The sequence below is a fragment of the Lutra lutra genome, chromosome 2, assembly GCF_902655055.1.
Source record: "Lutra lutra chromosome 2, mLutLut1.2, whole genome shotgun sequence".
Classification (NCBI taxonomy): domain Eukaryota; kingdom Metazoa; phylum Chordata; class Mammalia; order Carnivora; family Mustelidae; genus Lutra; species Lutra lutra.
Genome location: NC_062279.1, coordinates 46,902,873 through 46,924,122, shown reverse-complemented (window position 1 = coordinate 46,924,122; position 21,250 = coordinate 46,902,873). Strand labels below are relative to the sequence as shown.

The window sequence follows — 21,250 nt, the reverse complement described above, 5'->3', positions numbered from 1 at the left end:
GGGTTCAGGGACAGCCCCCACATTTTCGGCCAGGCCTTAACTACAGACTTACAGCAGTGCGTCCTTAAGGCCAGTACTCTACAATATGTGGATGACCTCCTCCTCTGTAGCCCCTCCCTCTCGGTCTCCCAGGACACCTCTGCCCTACTTAACTTTCTGGCGGCCAAGGGATATTGAGTCACCCCCTCTAAGTCCCAATTGTGTGTCCCTTCAGTTACCTATCTGGGCATACTTCTGACTCCCACTTATAAGTCTCTTACCGGGGACCGCATACGACTCCTCCAAGAACTCCAACCTCTGCAAACAGCGGATGAAATACTCTCTTTTCTTGGATTGGTTGGGTTCTTCAGACATTGGATTCCAAATTTCTCTATCCTGGCCCGTCCTCTGTACCAGGTGGCTAAAGACACCCCCCAGGGTCCCCTAACTGATCCCACTTCGATCCACCACTCATTCTCTAAACTAAGGGACCGCCTTACCACCAGGCCAGTCTTAGCACTACCCGATATCTCTAAACCATTCCATCTCTACACTGATGAGCACTCTGGCTTGGCCACTGGCCTCCTAACACAACTGGTGGGGCCTATGCATAGGGCTATAGCCTACCTGTCCAAGCAACTGGATGTCACCACCCAGGGATGGCAGCCCTGCCTCAGGGCCCTAGTGGCAGCTGCTTCTATTACAGAGGAGGCCCTCAAACTGGCCTTAGGGCAGCCCCTCATGGTCTACTCTCCCCACTGACTCACAGACCTCCTTAGCCACCGATCCCTGGACCATCTGACTCCTTCTCGTCTCTAGCTACTCCAGCTATTCCATCTGCTATTCCTAGAAAACCCTCATCTCTCTCTCTCTACCTCCCCCTGCTTAAACCCCGCAACTTTACTGCCTATACCCTCGCCCACCCCGGAACCCGTTCATTCCTGCCTACAACTTATAGAGGACCTCACTCCTCTCCATCCCGGTCTCTCTGATCAACTGCTATCCAACCCTGACCGCGTACTCTTCGTAGTTCCCTCCTGGCCTCAGATGGCCAAAGACATGCTGCTTACGCTGTGGTCACCACGGATGCGGTATTAGAGACGGTTCCCCTCCCAATTGGAACCACCTCCCAGAAGGCTGAACTCGTAGCTCTCACCAGGGCATTACACCTGTCGCAGGGACAACGAGTCACCATTTACACTGACTCAAAATATGCCTACCTCATAACTCACACACACTCTGCTCTTTGGCAAGAACGGGGGTTCCTAACAACCAAGGGCACCCCTATAGCCAATGGACCCTCATCTCCAAGTTGCTTGAGGCCCTTAGTCTGCCCGCTGAGGTAGCAGTTGTTCTCTGTCAAGGCCACCAAATGGCCAAGGATCTGGTCTCCGTAGGCAACAACAGGGCAGACTCAATGGCCAGACAAACGGCCCTAAATACCCCTGCGTCTCCTATCCTCTTTCTTAACACCCCTCACCAGCCTTCCTACTCTGCAAAGGAAACACAAGCCCTCCAGGCACGGGGAGCAAAGATTGGAGATAAGGGGTGGATCTACATTCAGGACAGCATTGCCCTGCCTGACAATCTGGCGCACACCTTAATTACTGACATCCACCGATCCCTCCATATTGGCCCAAAGGCTCTCCACCAATTTCTTCAGCCATTGTTCTATTATCCTTCCTTATCTAAGGTAATTGAAGTTGTCCACAGGGCTTGTAAAACCTGTTCGGCCTTGAATTCACAAGGAGGAATCCACAGACCAGGGCCTAACCATCAGCTCCGAGGTCATCAGCCGGGGGAAGACTGGCAACTGGACTTCACTCACATGCCTTGCCATAAAACATTTTGCTACCTATTAACCTTGGTTGATACATTCACAGGCTGGATCAAGGCATACCCCATGGCTTGGGAGACAGTAGACATGGTGGCTACAATACTCATCGAGCACATTATCCCGAGGTTCGGATTGCCTGGACCCTCCAGTCAGACAACGGACCTGCCTTCATCTCCAGTGTAACCCAACAGGTTGCTGAGAGCCTCAACATAACCTGGAAACTTCACATCCCATACCACCCACAGTCATCGGATAAGGTAAAAAAGGCCAACGGGCTGCTCAAAGCCCAACTCACCAAACTACCCTAGAAACCCGCCTTTCCTGGCCCACACTTCTGCCCCTGGCTCTCACCAGACTCCGGCTACGCCCCGCGGGCCTTCGGGCTTAAGCCCATTTGAATTACTATACGGCCGGCCCTTTCTTATAAATCATAGCCTTCCGGCCATTTCCCCGCCTCTTTTATCCTATCTACCTTACCTCACTCTCCTCAGAGCTCTCTTAAGGGCCCACGCCGACACTGTCATCCCAGCCCCAAACAACCATGCTTCCGAAGGGGGGACCTGCCTATACTTAAATGAAGAATGTTGTTGCTTTGTTAACCAATCAGGTATAGTTACCGCCAGGATCAAATAACTCAGGTATTGGATTCAAGCACGGTGGCGAGACACGTCTTTCTGGGGCCTGGACCCCTACACCTGGCTAACCTGACTGCTCCCTTTGGGGGGACCTGTATGCATAATCCTCCTTCTAGTCTCAGTTACTCCCTGTCTTCTCTGATGCTTGCAGGGTCGTCTACAAGAACTTGCCCGAGTGTCCGTCAATCAACCCCTCCTCAGCCCTACTCTCGCCTGCCTACTTCCGACTACCCCTACGACGATGCCCCCCATCAGCAGGAAGTAGCCAGAACTGAGTCAATGCCCCTGGCACCATTATATTAAGCAAAAGGTTGGAATGTTGGGCTGTCAGAAAGGGCTACTTAAGATGGCGAAAGTTCCCACCACAAGACCTAAGCTCGGACAGGAGAACAAAGGCCCAAATAGGAATCTGAGACCCCCGCCCCGGGCTCCAGTGGACCAATGGGACCCCGACGAGCAGGCGAAATATCCAAATAAGGGAAACTTGCCAAAAGACCCCTGAACTCCCCTCGAGACCCCTTAAAAGCCCCCTTCTCCCTGCCTTGGGCGCAACTTCTGCCACTCTGCTTTCCAGAGTCGTGGAACCTCGCCCGAGGGTGCCCACCTCCTTCCGGCGCAACTTTCCTGGCTCCCCTTCTCCTGAGCCCTGAAACTTCACCGGAGAGTGTCTTTAATATATCTTGCCTTGCACCCACTTTGCCTGGTGTTGTTGCCGGAAAAAACTTTACAGTAGACATTTGAACCAGCCTATCACACCTTGATTAGGATTGGCACCAAAAAGGCTCCCAAAGGGTGGGGGCCCATACTCCTTGGTAGCTAGGGAGACCGTATGCAACACCCCCACTGGTCGGATGTCTCCACCTGGCCTGACCCACCCTTGTATCTGGGCTTTGTTACCTGGAGCTGGTTTCCGGGACTTGTTTTTAAGTAAATCCCCTGGGGGAAGGGGAGCAGGGACAGTTTGACTTTAATGAAAGCCTCTTGCTAAATAGGTCCTTACATTAGTAACAACTGGAAAGTGCTGGGGCTGGGAGATTAGAGAGAATAGGAAGTGAGGGGGATGGAAGAAAAGGATTGAAACATTTTTAAAATTCAGCATTGGCGTCAAACAAAGAAAAAGAAACTGAAGACTTGGGATCATATCCCTGTCAGCAGCAAATGAGGAGTGGAGACTGGAAGAAGAGAACTGATTGAGGCACAGGTGAATGTCTTACTGATGTTTGCTCCATCTTGGAATTATTGCAGACAGAAAAGAAATTACATCACCCTGTGAACTGCAGAACAGATTGTAAGGACCTATTTAGAAACTGTCCCTGCTCCCCTCCCCCAGGGGATTTACTTGGAGACAAGTCCCGGAAACCAGCTTCAGGTAACAAAGTCCAGATACAAAGGTGGGTCAGGCCAGGTGGAGACATCTGATCAGTGGGGGAATGCGTACTGTCTCCCTGGTTACCAAGGAGTATGGGCCCCGCCCTTTGGGAGCCTTTTGGGCTCCAATCCCAACCAAGGTCTAATAGGCTGGTTCAAATGTCTACTAGGGTAAATTGTAACTCAATTGGTCACCTAGCATCACTGTGGAGTTTCCTGTGTGCGTAGCAATCTCATTGGCCACCTGTGCGTGGCCAGGCCTGACCGCATGGCCTTTTCCCTTAAAAGCTAGTCTGTGAAACAGAGAAGTGTCGCCCTCTCTTGTAAGAGATGCAGCCCCGAACGTTTGGTTAGATCTTGATGCTTGGCGTGAAATAAAGCTTTGCTTGACCTTCGCTTTGTATCAGTCTCGCTCCTTTAATCACGGACCCATTATTTGGGCATAACATATGGGGGCTCGTCCGGGATTAAATGACGAGAACTGAGCCAGCATCAGAATTTCTGGAAAAAGCCTAGAGGTAAGATCTCACAGATTTTACTCTGTGGGATCCGCTGATCTCCAGGTGCTCTGTGAGATTGGTTGGTCTGTCTGGGTGGAGCTCCGGGCATAACCCACCAGGGTGAAGCCGGACGCGGCCATGCTCCCCAGGGCTGGAGAGGATGCGGGGACGCCCCTTCCCTCCACTGGTAGATCGCCAGGGGGTTCGAGTCCCCCTAGGCAATCAGGGCGTTTGAGTCCCCCTAGGCGGTCACCTAGGCGGTCAGGGGGTTCGAGTCCTCCTAGGCAGCCAGGGGGTTCGAGACCCCCCAGGTGTCACTGGGGGTTCGAGTCCCCCCAGGTGGCCAGGGAGTTTGAGTCCCACTGGACAGCCAGAAGATCAAAAAGTCCCCACCGGTGGCAGGTTCTGGGTAAGAACTGCTTGACCAGTGGTTGTCTTTGTCTTGTCTTTTTGTTGTCTGCTGTGCTGTTGTGTTTGAAGGAATGGGGCAAACAGAGTAAAGGGACTCTGACTCTTAATGGCTATAACTGGAGCCAACTGGGGTTAGTCTAACTCAAGACAGAGACTTTAAGGAATATTCCCAAGCAGGTGCCGAAACAACTTTGTTTCAGGGACATTCCTTGCCCTCTCTGGCCCGACGGAGACTTCCTAGCCCCTCCCCCCTGCTGGTGGGAAAGCATGGTATCTGCTCCTCTCTTGGAGCTGATGAGCCCTAGAACTGGGAACCTTTTCTCTGCCTTCTGATTGTTGGGCTGGCAGAAAGAAAGGGCTACTTAAGATGGCGAAAGTTCCCACCACAAAACCTGTGCTCAGACAGGAAAACAAAGACCCAAGCAGGAATCAGAGACCCCCGCCCCGGGCTCCAGTGGACCAATGGGATCCTGATGAGCAGGCAAAATATCCAAATAAGGGAAATTTGCCAAAAGACCCCTGAACTCCCCTCAAGACCTCTTAAAAGCCCCCTTCTCCCTGCCTTGGGCGTGACTTCTGCCACTCTGCTTTCCAGAGTCGTGGAACCTCGCCCGAGGGTGCCCACCTCCTTCCGGAGCAACTTTCCTGGCTCCCCTTCTCCTGAGCCCTGAAACTTTGCCAGAGAGTGCCTTTAATAAATCTTGCCTTGCACCCACTTTGCCTGGTGTTGTGTTTATCTCGCCGGAAGAACTTTACACTGGTGGCACCTTGTTCTGTTCTTCACTGTCAGGAAACAAGAAGAGCTGCCCCGAGACCTAACACCCCCACTCCTGATCTTCCCACCCAGGTCTCAGGTAAACATTCGAAGTGGAGTGGGCCCAGGTGGAATGTAAATCAGTAATTGAACTAAGTTAAGCTTGTTGGGTTAATTAGGATAAACATGTCTTTTGAGTTAACAGTAGTAAATGTGTTACTTAAGGTCAAAAAAATCTGTTAAAATCTGTTGAAATCTGTTAGCAAAGAGATTACTAGAACTGATGGTTAATTGTCTGTCTCAGAGTTTTAATGGGTAATTGTTAAAGTAGCTTTCAAAGTCTTTGCTAACCTGAAACTTCAAACAAATGGGATAAAATGCTAGAGCGCTGATTACTGGAACTAGGTTTGTGGTTTTGAAATCTGTTGGTAAACATGTTTTGTTCTTAACTGATAAATTTGCCATCTAAAGAATTCTGTTGTAACAGTTCACAATTGGTTTATATTTAATCTTCAGTAGAGGTTAAGGTATTTCTAAGAGTACAAAATTCTGCTAAGTGTAATTAAGGCTGATGGAAATAAGGGAAACAACTCTGTAGAAAAATAAGAAATAGGTAAAAAGGAGAGAAAAATACCAAATGCCTGATCCTGTTTGAGTAAGAAAGAAAAACAGGCCTGGGGCCACTTTCTGAGCTAGATCCATTCCTAAAGAATGGAAGGGGAGACCAGGTGGGGGGAGGTGTCCAACCCGTTTGAATCTGAAGAGTGCCTGACTGTGTGAATGTGTCTGTAAGGCTCCATCGCTTAGGCTGTGGAGTCTGAGTGGGCTGCACACTGAGTCTCGTGGGGCCTCATATGGCATAACGGTCATCTACTCCACGGAGTAGCCTGGTCTGGGGTTTATACGGACAGACCTTAGCTAAGACGCTCCTAAGTTCCCGCGAGGGACGCGAGCAGGACAGCATCTGAAAGATCCGCCTCCCTTTGTCTGTGACATCATTCATGATGGGAGGGAAACCCAGAAAACTATCTTAAGACTGCACGCTTAAAAATAAAAAAAAGGAAAGACTGGTATAGAAAAGCTGGTTTTCTCTCTGTTTAAAAGAGCAAAGTTTTCTTCGGTCAATTGAAATGTAAATGGTTTTCTCCTTGCCTGCCCAGAGTTGTAAATGAGATCTCTTTGGCTCATAAGGCTTCCTTGTTATGCTAAATTACTGATAAACCTTGGGTCACCTTTGGTAGCTACTCTAGAGGTTCTCTACAGTTCCTAGAGTTTAATGTTCTGATAAGGGTCATCACTTGATATTTAACTATATCTGTTCTGAGTTTTTGTCATTTGTAATTGTTTTAATTCTCTTGTAAGATGAATCCCACCTTAAAGGAAATTCATGGGAAGACTTTGATATGTTAAAATACTGGGAACTGAAATGGGTAAAGATTTACAGAAGTAAGGGCTACATTTGGACTAAACCAGAATTAGTAACATGGGAACTAGATGAATTGAAAGGTTGTAATGTTGTGTCTCTTAATGTGTTAAACATGACTGGTTCTGTAATGTTTGCTCCTCTAGACTAGGGAAACTTTTTCTTAAGTTACCTGTAACTTATAGAGAAGTAAAGGTGTTCATTTGTAAACGAATCAAGGCATTCAACTTTTCTCTCTATCTGAACCCTCTGAAACCAAAAGGGCTCAATAAGTATTCTTTCTTCCTTGGCAATCAGTCATTTGCATAAGTTCAATAAGAATCTGTTCTCCTTGTAACAGGACAGCATTGGACACTGGTTATTTTACCAAGGCTTTAACTAGAACGTCATATTTGAAAAGACTCAGATATGACCAGCTTAAAGGAACTAAGGTTAACCTTGTAAAACCTGGAGCCGTAAAGCCCTTTGGAACTGTTGGCCTGATACCTTGCTTAGAGAGTTCCCAGCAGCCTCACCAGGTGAGTAAAGAATGTCACTCCTTGGTAGGTGCAGAGCCTCAGAAAGAAGAATTCGCCCAAGTCGACAAGTATTGCAGGAATGTCTGATGGCAAGTATGTGGCTTGGCTTCTGGCCCAGAGAGACTACTAAAAGTTCAACCTAGAGATTCCTTATAAAAAGTTCCAGCAAAGCAGATTCTAAAAGATCTATATGATTACTCACTGTTCTTGCTGAGCTTATGTAAATAATAGGCCAAGTTTGTTAAAAACTGGACTAGTTTCTCAAGTGAAGTAGTCCTGATTTGGCTATCTCTGGAAATGGTTATTTTAGAGAGAAAAAATTGTTCTAATAACATGCCTTTATGGGTGTCAAATTCTAGATTAGATTGTTATTAAATGTTTGTTTACCTAAGCTAGACAACTTAAGGTAAACTTCAGAGAAGTTGCACAATAACTCGTGTAAATGATCTTGCTTTTGCCAGCCAGTCAGCCCCAGATATAAGGAGGAAACTTCAGAAAATTGAAGGATTTGAAAGGAAGAATCTGACTGAGTTAGTGGGAATAGTAGAAAATTAATAAGCCAAATACATCAGGGCACACATCTGGGGACACACAAGCTTAAGGAGCTTATGGGCAAGCAGTTCTAGGTTTCTAAATTAGGGCGTATGGCTCAGGATGTGGTTGATAGGTGTGTTCAGTGTCAGGCGGTAAATGCGGAAAGAACTAGAATGGGAAGAGGGAAAAGAGAAAGAGGTTGCTATAGCAGAAATGACTGCTCAGTCTGTACTCCAGTCACTGCAGGCATGACAGTCTGTCTTAAAAGAGCCCATACAGGGATCCGGACTGCCCACACTGGGACAGAATCGGAGGTGGAGCCACATCCTCGCCAACCCAGGGACTTAGTTTGGATGCGCTGCCGCCAAGTGGGGGGCTTGGAGCCTCGCTGGAAGGGACCATTTACTGTCATCCTGACCACCCCCACAGCAATAAAAGTAGAAGGCATCAGGGCCTGGATTCACACAGGTCACGTCAAACGAGCCGAGGATGAGAACGCCCCCCAGAGGTGGATGCCGCTGCCAATGGGCCCCGCCGATCATGGACTAAAACTAAAGACTCAAAAAAAAAAAAAAAAACAACCCAATGAGTTCATTAAATCCATTGTTGGCCCTGTTGTTAAGATATAGGTGGGAGGTATGAGCAATTGCGAATAAAAAAAGGCGGGGGGGGGGGTTAACGTTCTGTTTCTGATAAAAGGAGGAGAGGGGCTCTGCATAACCTTAGGAGAGAAATACTGTTTCTGGGTAAATCACACTGGAGTCATTAAAACAGTCTAGCTGCGGTTAAAAGGAGGGTATAGAACTGGCTAAAAAGTCAAAGATTTGACTAGTCTCCAAAGAAAAGGGGGGAATGTAAGGACCTATTTAGAAACTGTCCCTGCTCCCCTTCCCCCAGGGGATTTACTTGGAGACAAGTCCCGGAAACCAGCTTCAGGTAACAAAGTCCAGATACAAAGGTGGGTCAGGCCAGGTGGAGACATCCAATCAATGGGGGAATGCGTACTGTCTCCCTGGTTACCAAGGAGTATGGGCCCCGCCCTTTGGGAGCCTTTTGGGCTCCAATCCCAACCAAGGTCTAATAGGCTGGTTCAAATATCTACTAGGGTAAATTGTAACTCAATTGGTCACCTAGCATCACTGTGGAGTTTTCTGTGTGCGTAGGAATCTCATTGGCCACCTGTGCGTGGCCAGGCCTGACCGCATGGCCTTTTCCCTTAAAAGCTAGTCTGTGAAACAGAGAAGGGTCGCCCTCTCTTGTAAGAGGTGCGGCCCCAAACATTCGGTTAGATCTTGATGCTTGGCGCGAAATAAAGCTTTGCTTGACCTTCACTTTGAATCAGTCTCGCTCCTTTAATCACGGACCCATTATTGGGGCATAACACAGATCGAACAAATTTCCTGGATGTATATGGCATTTTCTCTTCTAACTGCTAATTGAAGTAATGACTGTAACTTCCATCGTTTGCTATGTCAAATATTAATTTCTCTTATAATAATCTGAAACTTTAGAGACAAGGAGGTATAAGTTTGAAGAGCAATGAGAACTACCGCTTTCTTAGTAGAGATCAGCAAGGCAATAATAAGATTAATTTTGGTATATTTATAAGAGATGCAGTTATAGTGTAATAGAAAGTATATAGGTTTGAGGGCAGATTACAGAGTCATGTGAAATCCTACCAAAAAATGGGGGGGGGGGGCACCTGGGTGGCTCAGTGGGTTAAAGCCTCTGCCTTCGGCTCAGGTCATAGTCTCAGGGTCCTGGGATCGAGCCCCGCATTGGGCTCTCTGCTCTGCGGACAGCCTGCTTCCTCCTCTCTCTCTGCCTGCCTCTCTACCTACTCGTGATCTCTGTCTATCAAATAAATAAATAAAATCTTAAAAAAAAAGATTAATTTTGGTATAAATGCAAGAAAAGCTCCCAAGTGGGAACATGCATACTTGCAGATAGAGGCAGATATGTCAAAAGTAGAATTCTAAGATAATGGCAAGTATCTAAACTTTCCACCCCTCCATAACAATTCCTATCTAAAAGCCAAAAGAAATAAAATTCTGAGGTATTTTGGTTGAATATAGCATAGATAGATTCAGAGTGGGAAAAAAATGTACTGGTGATAACCTCAGAATTGTAACTATTTTCAGAAGAGCAACGTGGTATCAGAGGAAATAAAAAGGAAATTGACTGGATTTCACAAACTCCCCTACTTTGAAAGTACAAGGTCTGCAGAGAAAGGTGGATTATAAGACAGATGGGAAATATTACGACAGGAAGAAGGTATGCAGTTGGACATGGAAATAATTGAAGAGAAAGTAATGCTCTTCTGTTTCTGGTTTGGGAAATTCGGATCAACTCTCCCACAAAAAGAAACTAAGACATTTTTGTCCCACCCCCACCCCTCTCCCCCAAAAAGACAAGGAGAAACTAATTTGGAAAGATTAGTGAGAGGACAGGAATGCAGAAAGACAGAATGGAAAATGATCCTGGATGCAAGTTCAGAAATGCAGGAAGGAATGAAAAATAAATAAACCAAGTGTGAACCCTAATGTAAACTGTGGCCTTTGGGTGATAATCATGTATCAGTGCAGGTTCATTTGTGACAATGCACCACCCTGGTGGGAGATGTTGATAGTGAGGGAGGCTCTGTGTATTGGGGAGGAGAGGACAGAAGAGATGTGGAGATTCTCTGTACTTTCTGCTCAGTTTTGCTGTGAACCCAAAACTTCTCTAAAAACAAATATCTATTAAAATAAATAAATAAATAAATAAAATAAAATGAACATTTTTATGATGACCACTTAAATAATGTAAAATAAATGTATAACTTCCAAATTAATAAAAAGAAAAATGGAATGATTAAAATCCTCAGTATGTCCATAAGAAAGGAAAGAAGAAGAGAAAGGGGAACATAGAATAAGCTTCTGGGGCTCCTGGCTGACTCAGTCAGTTAAGCGCCTTCAGCTCAGGTCATGATCTCAAGGTCCTGGGATTGAGTCCCGCATTGGGCTCCTTGCTCAGCAGGAAGTCTACTTCTCCCTTTCCCTCTGTCTCTCCTCCTGCTTAAGCTTTCTGTCAAATAAATAAATAAAATCTTAAAAAAAAAACTAGGCAGAATAAATAAAAACAATAGGATATGATTGTAGATTACACCCAAGAATATCTGTAATTACCTTTAATTTAAATGGTGTAAACACCCTGGTTTAAAAAAAAAAAAAGATTGTACGACTAAAATTTAAAAATATATATGTCCAAAAAATATATATATACATATATGTGTGTGTGTGTATATATATATATATATGTATATATATATATATATATATATATCCTTGCTTTTTAAAAATAAGATATATACAAAATATTGGGCTTCAGAAAGAATGAAAATGGAAGCATGGGAAAATGTTATAACAATGCAAAGGAGACCAACAGAAATTTGGTACAGCTATTTTCCTCTCCAGGAACTAAAGACTTTAAAAAGTGAGAAGACTGGAGCTATACACAAGCATTGTGTTGTGATTAGAGTGTTGAGTCACTGCAAAGACATAACAATTCTAAACTTTTATGTAATAATAGCATGGTCATAAAGTATATAAGCACTGGTAGAACCAGAAGTAATAGCCAGATTCATAGTTATAGTGAGGGATTTTAATACTCCTGGCTCAGTAACTGACAGCACAAACAAAATATCAGTAGGGTTTAACAGATGTACACATAGCGAACAAACTTGGCATAACAAATATAGAAAACACATCACGTAACAACTGTAGAATACATATTTTTGTGTACACAGACAATATTTACAAATACAGGTGTATGTTGAACCATAAAGCAAGTTTCAACAAATTTCAACATATTCTTAACACAGTAGTTTCTCTGATCTTTATGTAATTACATTAAGTATTAATTTAACAATGACTGGAAAATCTGCATATGCCTGTATGTTAAAAAATATACATCTAGGCATGCCTGGGTGGCTCAGCCTGTTAATCGTCTGCCTTCAGCTCAGGTCATGATCCTAGGGTCCTGGGATTAAGCCCCGTGTAGGGTTCCCTGCTCAGCGGGGAATCTGTTTCTCTCTCTGCTCCTCCCCTCTGCTTGCTGCTCTCTCTCTCTCAAATAAATAAATCTTCAAAAATATATATACATCTAGGGGTGCCTGTGTGGCTCAGTGGGCTAAGCATCTGCCTTCAGCTCACGTTGTGATCTAAGGGTCCTGGGATGGAGCCCCGCATCTGACTCTCTGCTCAGCAGGTAGCCTGCTTCCTCCTCTCTCTGCCTGCCTCTGCCTACTTGTGAGCTCTCTCTCTGTCAAATAAATAAATAAAATCTTTAAAATATATATGTGTGTGTATATATACATCTAAACGTTTAAAAGGCCAAAGAAGGAAGCAAATGGAAAATAGAATATATTTTGAATCAAATGATAATGAAAATATCATTTACCAAATGGGTTACAACCAAGAGTTCTTAGAGGAAAATGTATAAATTTATAATCTTAAAAAATACAATTATAATCTTAAGAAAGTATTTAAAAAGAGGGCTGAAAATTAATGAGCCAAATAGTCCTTTCAAAAATTGTTTTAAGATAAAATAAACTTAAGAAAAGGGAATTGAATAGCATAAATTAAAGTATAAATGAAATAGCAAACAAATGTAAAAAAAGAAAGCCAAGCAAATCACCGAAAAATACAAATTTAAAAATTGTTTGGAAGATATAAAAAGAGAAAAAACAATTCTACAGATCCTATTGATAAAAACATAAGTGAATATTATGAACAATTTTAGAACAAAAAATTAAATTTAGATGAAGCAAAAAAATGTCTAAGAAACCATAACATACCAAAACTTATATTAGAAGAAATTAAAAATCTGAAGGGTCTTATAACTACTGAAGAATGGAATCTTCCATTTTTATACAAACTCTTCCAGAGAATATAAATAAGTGAACACACTCCAATTTATTTTCCATGATTAACATAACCCTAATACTCAAATGGAACAAGAAATTACAGGCCAATATCACTCATGGACATACAATAAGAGCAAACATCATCCATCAGTATATGGAAGAGATACTGTTTCTACATTGAGTTCATCTAAAGATTGCAAAGTTAAATAAATATTCAAATACCCACCAATTTATTTTGCAATATTAACAAAGTAAAGAGTTAAAAACCTTAACCAATAAAAAGAAAAGGTATTTGATTTAATTCTTAACAAACTAGGTTTAGAAGTGAACTTCCTTGATCTTATGGAGAATATCTAAATATGTACAGAATACCTTCACATAACAGGGCAAAACACAAAGTCTTTGAGAGTGAGAAAGAAACAAAGAAGCTAGTTATTACCATTTCTATTCTGCATTGCTCGGGGGGTACTATTTAGTGAAGGAAAACAAGTACAAGAAATTAAAATCGTGAAAATTAGAAAGAAATTAATCATTTTCTGAAACAATATGACTGAATATGTAGGAAATCTAAAGGATTGATAGATAAATTACAAGAATTTTTTTTTAAAGATTTTATTTATTTGTTTGACAGAGAGAGAGAGAGCGAGAGCAGAAACATAAGCAGGGGGAGTGGGAGAGGGAAAGCAGGCTTCCTGCTGAGCAGGGAGCCCGATGTGGGGTTCAATCCCAGGGGATCATGATCTGAGCTGAAGGCAGAAGCTTAATGAATGAGTAACCCAGGCACCACAGTTACTAGAATTACTAAGAGAGGTTAGCATATGTGCTAGACATAAAAATAAATATACAAAAATTAGTTGAATTTCTAGATTCTAGTAATAGTTGAAAAATAATTTTTCAAAAGACATCACTTAAAATATACAATGAAATTTAAATTCCTATAAACAAATTTAACAAAATAAATGCAAAATTTCTATGGTGAAAACCATTAAGCATTAGTTGCCAAAAATTAAGAAAGACTAAATAAATGGATAGATATTTCATGTCAATGATTAGGAAATCGATATTTATCTTATTTTATTTATTTATTTTTAAACTTTTATCTATTTGTCAGAGAGAGAGAGAGCACAACCAGGGGGAACAGCAGGCAGGGGAAGAAGCAATCTCTCTGCTGAGCAAGAAGCCCAATGTGGGGCTTAATCTTAGGACCTTGAGATCATGACCTGAGCGGAAGGCAGAGGCTTAACCAACTGAGCCACCAAGGCATCTTTTTTTTTTTTTTTAAGATTTTATCTTAAAAAGATAAAACATATCTATAAAAGATAAAAGATTTTTTATCTACAAAAGATAAAAAGAGAGAGAGAGGGAAATCAATTTTTTAAAAAGATTTATTTATTTGACAAAGAGAGCAGGCAGGGAGAGGAGCAGAGGGAGAGAGAGAGAGAGAATCTCAAGCAGACTCTGTGAATAGTGCAGAGCCCAACAGAGGACTCCATCTCATGACCCTGAGATCATGACCTGAGCTGAAATCAAGTTAGACGCTTCACTACCTAAGCCACCCAGATGCCCCAGGAATTCAATATTTTTTTATATATGTTCATTCTCACAAGTAAATCATAGATGTGATTTATGTTAAAATGTTGGTCCCCACAAGAATTATGTGTTTAAGTTGAGAATCTGATTATAAGATAAACATAAAAGTACAAAAAGCTAATAACCAAGTCATTCTTAAAGAAGAACAAAGTTAAAGGACAGCCTATATCAAAATTGTTTTAAAGACACAGTTAAAACAAGTGTCATACTGGCACAAAGGACAGTCAAATAGGACCACCAGAAAAGAACAGATATCCCAAAAAGACACATGTGCAAACACTTGCTGTATCAGGTAAGTGGCCCTGGAGAGCATTTGGGAAGGATGATCTATTGTATGAATGATGATGTGACAACTGGGCATCTATCTGGGATGAAAATGAAATTAAACATTTGCATCATACACAAAAGACTTTCAGATAGATTATAGATTTAAATTTGAAAATATAATATAATAATGCTTTTTAGAAGACAATACACAGATGTATATTCATAACTTCAGGGCAGGGAATATTTCCTTAGGAAAGGACACACAAAAGAAAAAAAAAACATCAAGAAAATGATTTAAAAATTAACTACATGGAATTTAGAATCTTCCATTAATCACATGGCACCACAAAGAGAGTGAGAAAACACGGAAAGGAAGTTCCTTCAACATATATAACTGAAAATAGCTTATATCAAAAATATATTAAAACATATATAAGTTAATGAAGGAGTCAGGGGAAACTCAATAGAAATATAAACAAAAGGGATTGAACAAATGCTTCACAGAAAAGAAAATCCAAGTGGCCCCCAAATAAGGAAAGATTCCTTTATTATAATTATTATTAGCAATATTAGATATAAAAAGTAAATTAAGGGACACCTGGGTGGTTCAGTGGGTTAAGCATCTGCCTTCAGCTACTCAGGTCATGATCCAGGGTCCTGGGATCAAGTCCCACATCAGGCTCCCTGCTCAGCGGGGAGCCTGCTCCTCTGCCTGCTGCTGCTCCCACCCCCTCTTGTGCTCTTGCTCTCTCTCTCTCTCTGGTAAACAAATAAATAAAATCTTTTTTAAAAAGTACGCAAATTAAACCCTCAATGTGCTACCACTACTGACCTACCAGAAGGAATAAAATTTGCTGTCTCCAAGTGTCAAATGGCTGAAAGGTTGTATAGCCATAGGAACTGGTATTCACTGCTGCTAGGAGTGTGAATTTGTACAGCCACTCTGGAAACAGTTTGTTTCCAATAACATATATTCCATAACATATTCCATAACAGTATGATCTAGTTAAATTAGAGTTGAATGGCAATATCTATAGAAACTTTTTCTCAAAATTGCCCTGAAAAATCTATAAAAGCAGTTAAAAAAAAGGAAAATGTCATATGTATAATACAAAAACTGTAATACAATATTACACCAAAACATGACAAAATTGTGATATTATGCACAATAACAAAAATAAACTAATTCTAGCCATATATAGGAATATGGATAATTTTGAAAACATAATGTGGGGGAAAGAAGACTATGAGTACCAATAATTTATATATTTTATATATAATATATATGTTATACACATACAGACATATAAATACACACACACATAGTTTAAAAACAGAGAGCATACTGCATAAGAATGTTTATTTGGAAAGGAAGACCATGAAGAAAAGTAACAAAATGTTTATAATAAAAGATACATTAATGATTAACCCTTAGAGAGAGGACATTAGGACAGGAGCGGAGCCAAGGGATAAAATGCCTGGGCTGCTAGCTATGCTCTGTTTTTTGGCCAGGACTATAGTGTATGGATGCTTATATGCTCATTTTATAACTATATATATATAGTATATGCATATATACTATACACACATATATGTATATATATGTTATATTATAAATGTAAGCAAACAATACATGTAATATATCTATTTATATGTTTTTCTGTATAAATTTTACAAAAAAGATGGTTTTAATCAAGGAAGCTTGCAAGGCCATGGTTATGTATGGCATACTAAAGAGCAGGGACCTTAACCTTGTATGTGCCACAGATCATTTTGGAAATCTGAGAAAGCCTATAAACCCTTTCTCTGAATGTTTTTAAATTCATTAATAAATGAGTAGGACTAAAAAGAAAGCCAATTATGTTAAGATATAGTTGTCAAATATTATAAATTTATTGATGATATAGTTACATATATGTTTCTTTTTTAAACCCTAAATTACAAGACCCAACAGTGGATTAATAGCCACCAAAATCTCAAACTAGAAACATATATATAGGATATTGAGGGATTTATGTAGCAACTGCAATGTGATGTAAAAATGTGTAATTTCTATTGGTGACACAGTCATGAGAACTAATACCACTGTGGTTTGTTTCCTTACATCTCTGTTAATTGTAGAAAATTCTAAATTTTAGTTAGAGTTTAATGAAAATAGAAATGTAATTTTTCTCATCCGGGTTTTGATTAGAAGCCTGGATTTCATGAAAACTACGCATTGCAATCTGTCCTTTTGGTGACAGGACGCCTTCCTGCATTAGAGGATTTTCTCCAGTCTGGTGGAGGCTTTCCTGGATGTCTGTGTCAGAAGTAGTGCCAGAAATGGAATCACACTACCCACAGTGTTCCACAACCAAAAGAAATCCTGATGGATGAAGTTGAATTTGACACAGTATTTTTTTTTAAGATTTTATTTATTTATTTGACAGAGATCACAAGTAGGCAGAGAGGCAGGAAGAGAGAGAGAGAGAGAGAGGAGGAAGTAGGCTCCCTGCTGAGCAGGGAGCCCGATGTGGGGCTCGATCCCAGGACCCTGGGATCATGACCTGAGCTGAAGGCAGAGGCTTTAACCCACTGAGCCATCCAGGTGCCCCTTGACACAGTATTTTAATGAGTAGAATAAGTGATTAAGAGGAAAAGCGTCCCCTATCTGTATCTTGAACAACTCCAATCACCTCCTTAATTCCCTCGAGATATAAATCTGATGTCCCATAATGCATATTTCTATCACCAGTCCTTTGATTTAAAGTTTTCAATAAACACTCTAACAATTTGCAATGGAATTGATTCTTCTTTATTGGATGATAAGTAATTAAGGGAGAAAAAGCATAAAAATATAAAGAGATTAGGTTTAAAGTACTATGTGGATGTAGAATAGATAAAGAATATACTCTTTCAAAAAAGGTTATAAGGAACACGGAAAAGAAATTTAAAAAAATAAAATGTTATAAAGAATCAAAGTAAATTTAGGGTGTCATCTGCTTAGTACTCTCAATAAAATGAAAATAAATCTATCTAAAGTAGATGCAAAATAAGAGAAGACAACAGAGTGGTATGGAAGATGTTTAAAGAAACACAAAATTGCCACTGACCATTTTAGAATGTCATTATAACTAATAAATAGGAGTGTTGACATTGCGAACAATTCACTCTATGATACACAAAATAAGTTTGAAAGGCTTTCCCCAAAATAACAGGGGATAGACAATGACAAAAAAGGATAACAAGAAGGCCACACAGTTAAGATGTTTGATACAGATGATTTATATTTCTGAATTAGAAACCAGGGAAGTGTTGAGTTTGAGACAGTACAGACAAAAGGTTGATATCCAGGATCTATAAAGAACTTCTCAAACTCAACACACACAAAACAGATAATCATATCAAAAAATGGGCAGGAGACATGAACAGACACTTCTCCAATGAAGACATACAAATGGCTCTCAGACACGTGAAAAAACGTTCATCATCACTAGCCATCAGGGAGATTCAAATTAAAACCACATTGAGATACCACCTTACACCAGTTAGAATGGCCAAAATTAGCAAGACAGGAAACAACGTGTGTTGGAGAGGATGTGGAGAAAGGGGAACCTTCTTACACTGTTGGTGGGAATGCAAGTTGGAGCAGGCACTTTGGAGAACAGTGTGGAGATTCCTCAAGAAATTAAGAATAGAGCTTCCCTATGACCCTTCAATTGCACTACTGGGTATTTACCCCAAAGACACAGATGCAGTGAAAGAAGGGCCATCTGTACCCCAATGTTTATAGTAGCAATGGCCATGGTCGCCAAACTGTGGAAAGAACCAAGATGCCCTTCAACAGACGAATGGATAAGGAAGATGTGGTCCATATACACTATTATTATGCCTCCATCAGAAAGGATGAATACCCAACTTTTGTATCAACATGGACAGCACTGGAAGAGATTATGCCGAATGAAATAAGTCAAGCAGAAAGAGTCAATTATCATATGGTTTCACTTATTTGTGGAGTGTAACGAATAACATGGAGGACATGGGGAGATGGAGAGGAGAAGGGGGTTGAGGGAAATTGGAAGGGGAGCTGAACCATGAGAGACTATGGACTCTGAAAAACGACCTGAGGGTTTTGAAGGGGTGGGGGATGGGAGTTGGGGGATCCAGGTGGTGGGTATTAAGGAGGGCACGTATTGCATGGAGCACTGGGTGTGGTGCAAAAATAATGAATTCTGTTATGCTGAAAAGAAATTTAAAAAAATTAAAAAAAAAATAAACACCTGAAGAAAAAAAAAAAAGGAACCAGGGAAGTGGAACAGAATCAGTTTTGAAATCTGTAATAACAGAAACATTCCTTGTACTGAAGACAAAATCAAACCCTCAATTTGAAAGCCTTCACTGGGTAGCAATCAAAATAATTAAAAGAAAACAACACTCAGGTATGGCAAAATGATGTTTTCATTAAGTAGCAATTCTAAAAACATTTAAGCGAAAACAAACTAATGATTTTTAAAGGGTTATTTCACAACAAGCAAAATCAGGGTAGCCTCAGTTTTTGAACATTAAATATCAGGATCTACTTCTCGAGAGAGTCATGAAATTAAAACTCTGAGTCAAAAAATCTAGTCCAATCCAACCTATTCATGTTTTCTATTTAGCAAAGGAAATAAATTCTTGTAAATGCAACATAGAAAGTTTCATGCAAGAAGAAAGAAGAAATGACTAATGGTAGTGATTTACCAAATCAAGAGATAAATAAAATAGAATTTATGAAGAGGTAAGCCACAGTTTAAAAGGATTTTTTTTTTTTTTTTTAAAGATTTTATTTATTTATTTGACAGAGAGAGATCACAAGCAGACGGAGAGGCAGGCAGAGAGAGAGAGAGGGAAGCAGGCTTCCCGCCGAGCAGAGAGCCCGACGCGGGACTCGATCCCAGGACCCTGAGATCATGACCTGAGCCAAAGGCAGCGGCCCAACCCACTGAGCCACCCAGGCGCCCAACAGTTTAAAAGGATTTTTAGTGAGTGTTGAAACCATTAAAGAATTTTCTAATTAAAGATTGATGTTTATGTGTCTATTCCCCTACCATATCCAAATATTAGAGGACACATCATAAATAGAATACGTGCATATGTGTGCCTGTCTATATATATGTAATAACATATTTAATATTTAAATATATATAATAAAATCATAAAGCACTAGAAAAAATCATAAAGAATTTTCAGAAATTTCAGGAAGAAAGTAAAGGGATATAGGCAGACAGAAACATTAAATTATAATCCAATGTCAGACGTAAATGCTATTCTTTCTTGGGAAGTCTAGCAAAGAACCAAGAATTTTTTATTATTATTAGCATATAATGTAATATTCGTTTCAGGGGTACATGTCTATAATTCATCAGTCTTACATAATACACAACGTTCACCACAACACATACCCTCCCATGGGTCCATCACATTTTTAAAAAATAACCAGGTATTGTACGGAAGTGTTGAATCACCACATCATATACCTGAAATCAATATTATGCTGTATATTATCTAACTGGAATTAAAATAAAATCTTAAAAACAAAAACCAACCAAACAAAAAATAGCCCAGGGGAGCCTGAGTTGCTCAGTTAGTTAAGCATCTGACTCTTGATTTTGGCTCCAGTCATGATCTCAGGATTGTAAAATTGAGCCCCACGTCAAGCCCGCATTCAGCATAGAGTCTGATTGAAATTCTCTATATTTCCCTCTGCCCCTCCCCCATCTAAAAAAATATAAATAAAAATAAATAATTGTTTTTTAAATAGTCCAAACATCAGAAGCAAGTGCTATTCTTTCTTGGGAAACCAACAGAGAATCTGAACTGGAGACAGATGGTTTGGTCAGGTATGTCCCCATCTACATCCCCATTCACATCCCTTGTGTACATAGAACAAGAGAGAGGACAAAGACCCAAGAACTGCTCTCTAGAAGCAATGGGGGATACAAGGGCCTGAGAAGCAGAACAGAGACTAACTGCAGATACCCACAGGAGATGAAACAGAAGGGAGGATCAAGGAAAGAGTGTGGAGAGAAAGCCGTTCTCTCAGGATATAAATGCAATGAGGAGCTCTTGTCTGGTCAAAGTACTCCTCACCATAGTGACTGGGGATGAGGATCCCCACCCTGGCTGCTTTCTGCCCTGAGGGCCTGGAGGGAGGTCTCTCTACTGATAGAGCTCACCGCCAGATCTCCCATCTGGAGAAGTATTGGTTGGTATAACAAGCACACAAACATGCAAAGAGAACCCTTGAAAACCGATTGAAGTCAACCTATCTCACCTTCAACTAAGGTCCCATATCCTGAAGAGAAAAAGCACAATAAGAGACAGGGTGAAAAATAAATCAAACTCAAAAGAAATAGAGATGATTCAAAGAACAGAACTGAACCTACAAAAATAATCTAGGCTGTGTTCTTAGAGAGTTCTATGAGGATGTTATATCTATACATTAAGTCAAAGCTGCTACAAAAATAGAACAATCATAAAACAAGAAAATTTTAGAAATTAAAGATTGCA

The 21,250-nt window shown here is 41.0% G+C and overlaps 1 protein-coding gene and 1 long non-coding RNA gene across 2 annotated transcripts in view; one reads left to right on the top strand and one right to left on the bottom strand.

The window, feature by feature from the left end:
* ADAM28 (ADAM metallopeptidase domain 28) overlaps positions 1-21,250 on the bottom strand; it is an 82,970-nt gene that overhangs the window by 8,783 nt on the left and 52,937 nt on the right. The gene's annotated exons all lie outside the window — the stretch shown is intronic.
* On the top strand, positions 1,911-20,764 carry LOC125092884 (uncharacterized). Its single transcript, XR_007125090.1, has 3 exons — positions 1,911-2,073; positions 11,991-12,001; positions 20,752-20,764. It is a non-coding gene; the product is annotated as an uncharacterized LOC125092884 (long non-coding RNA).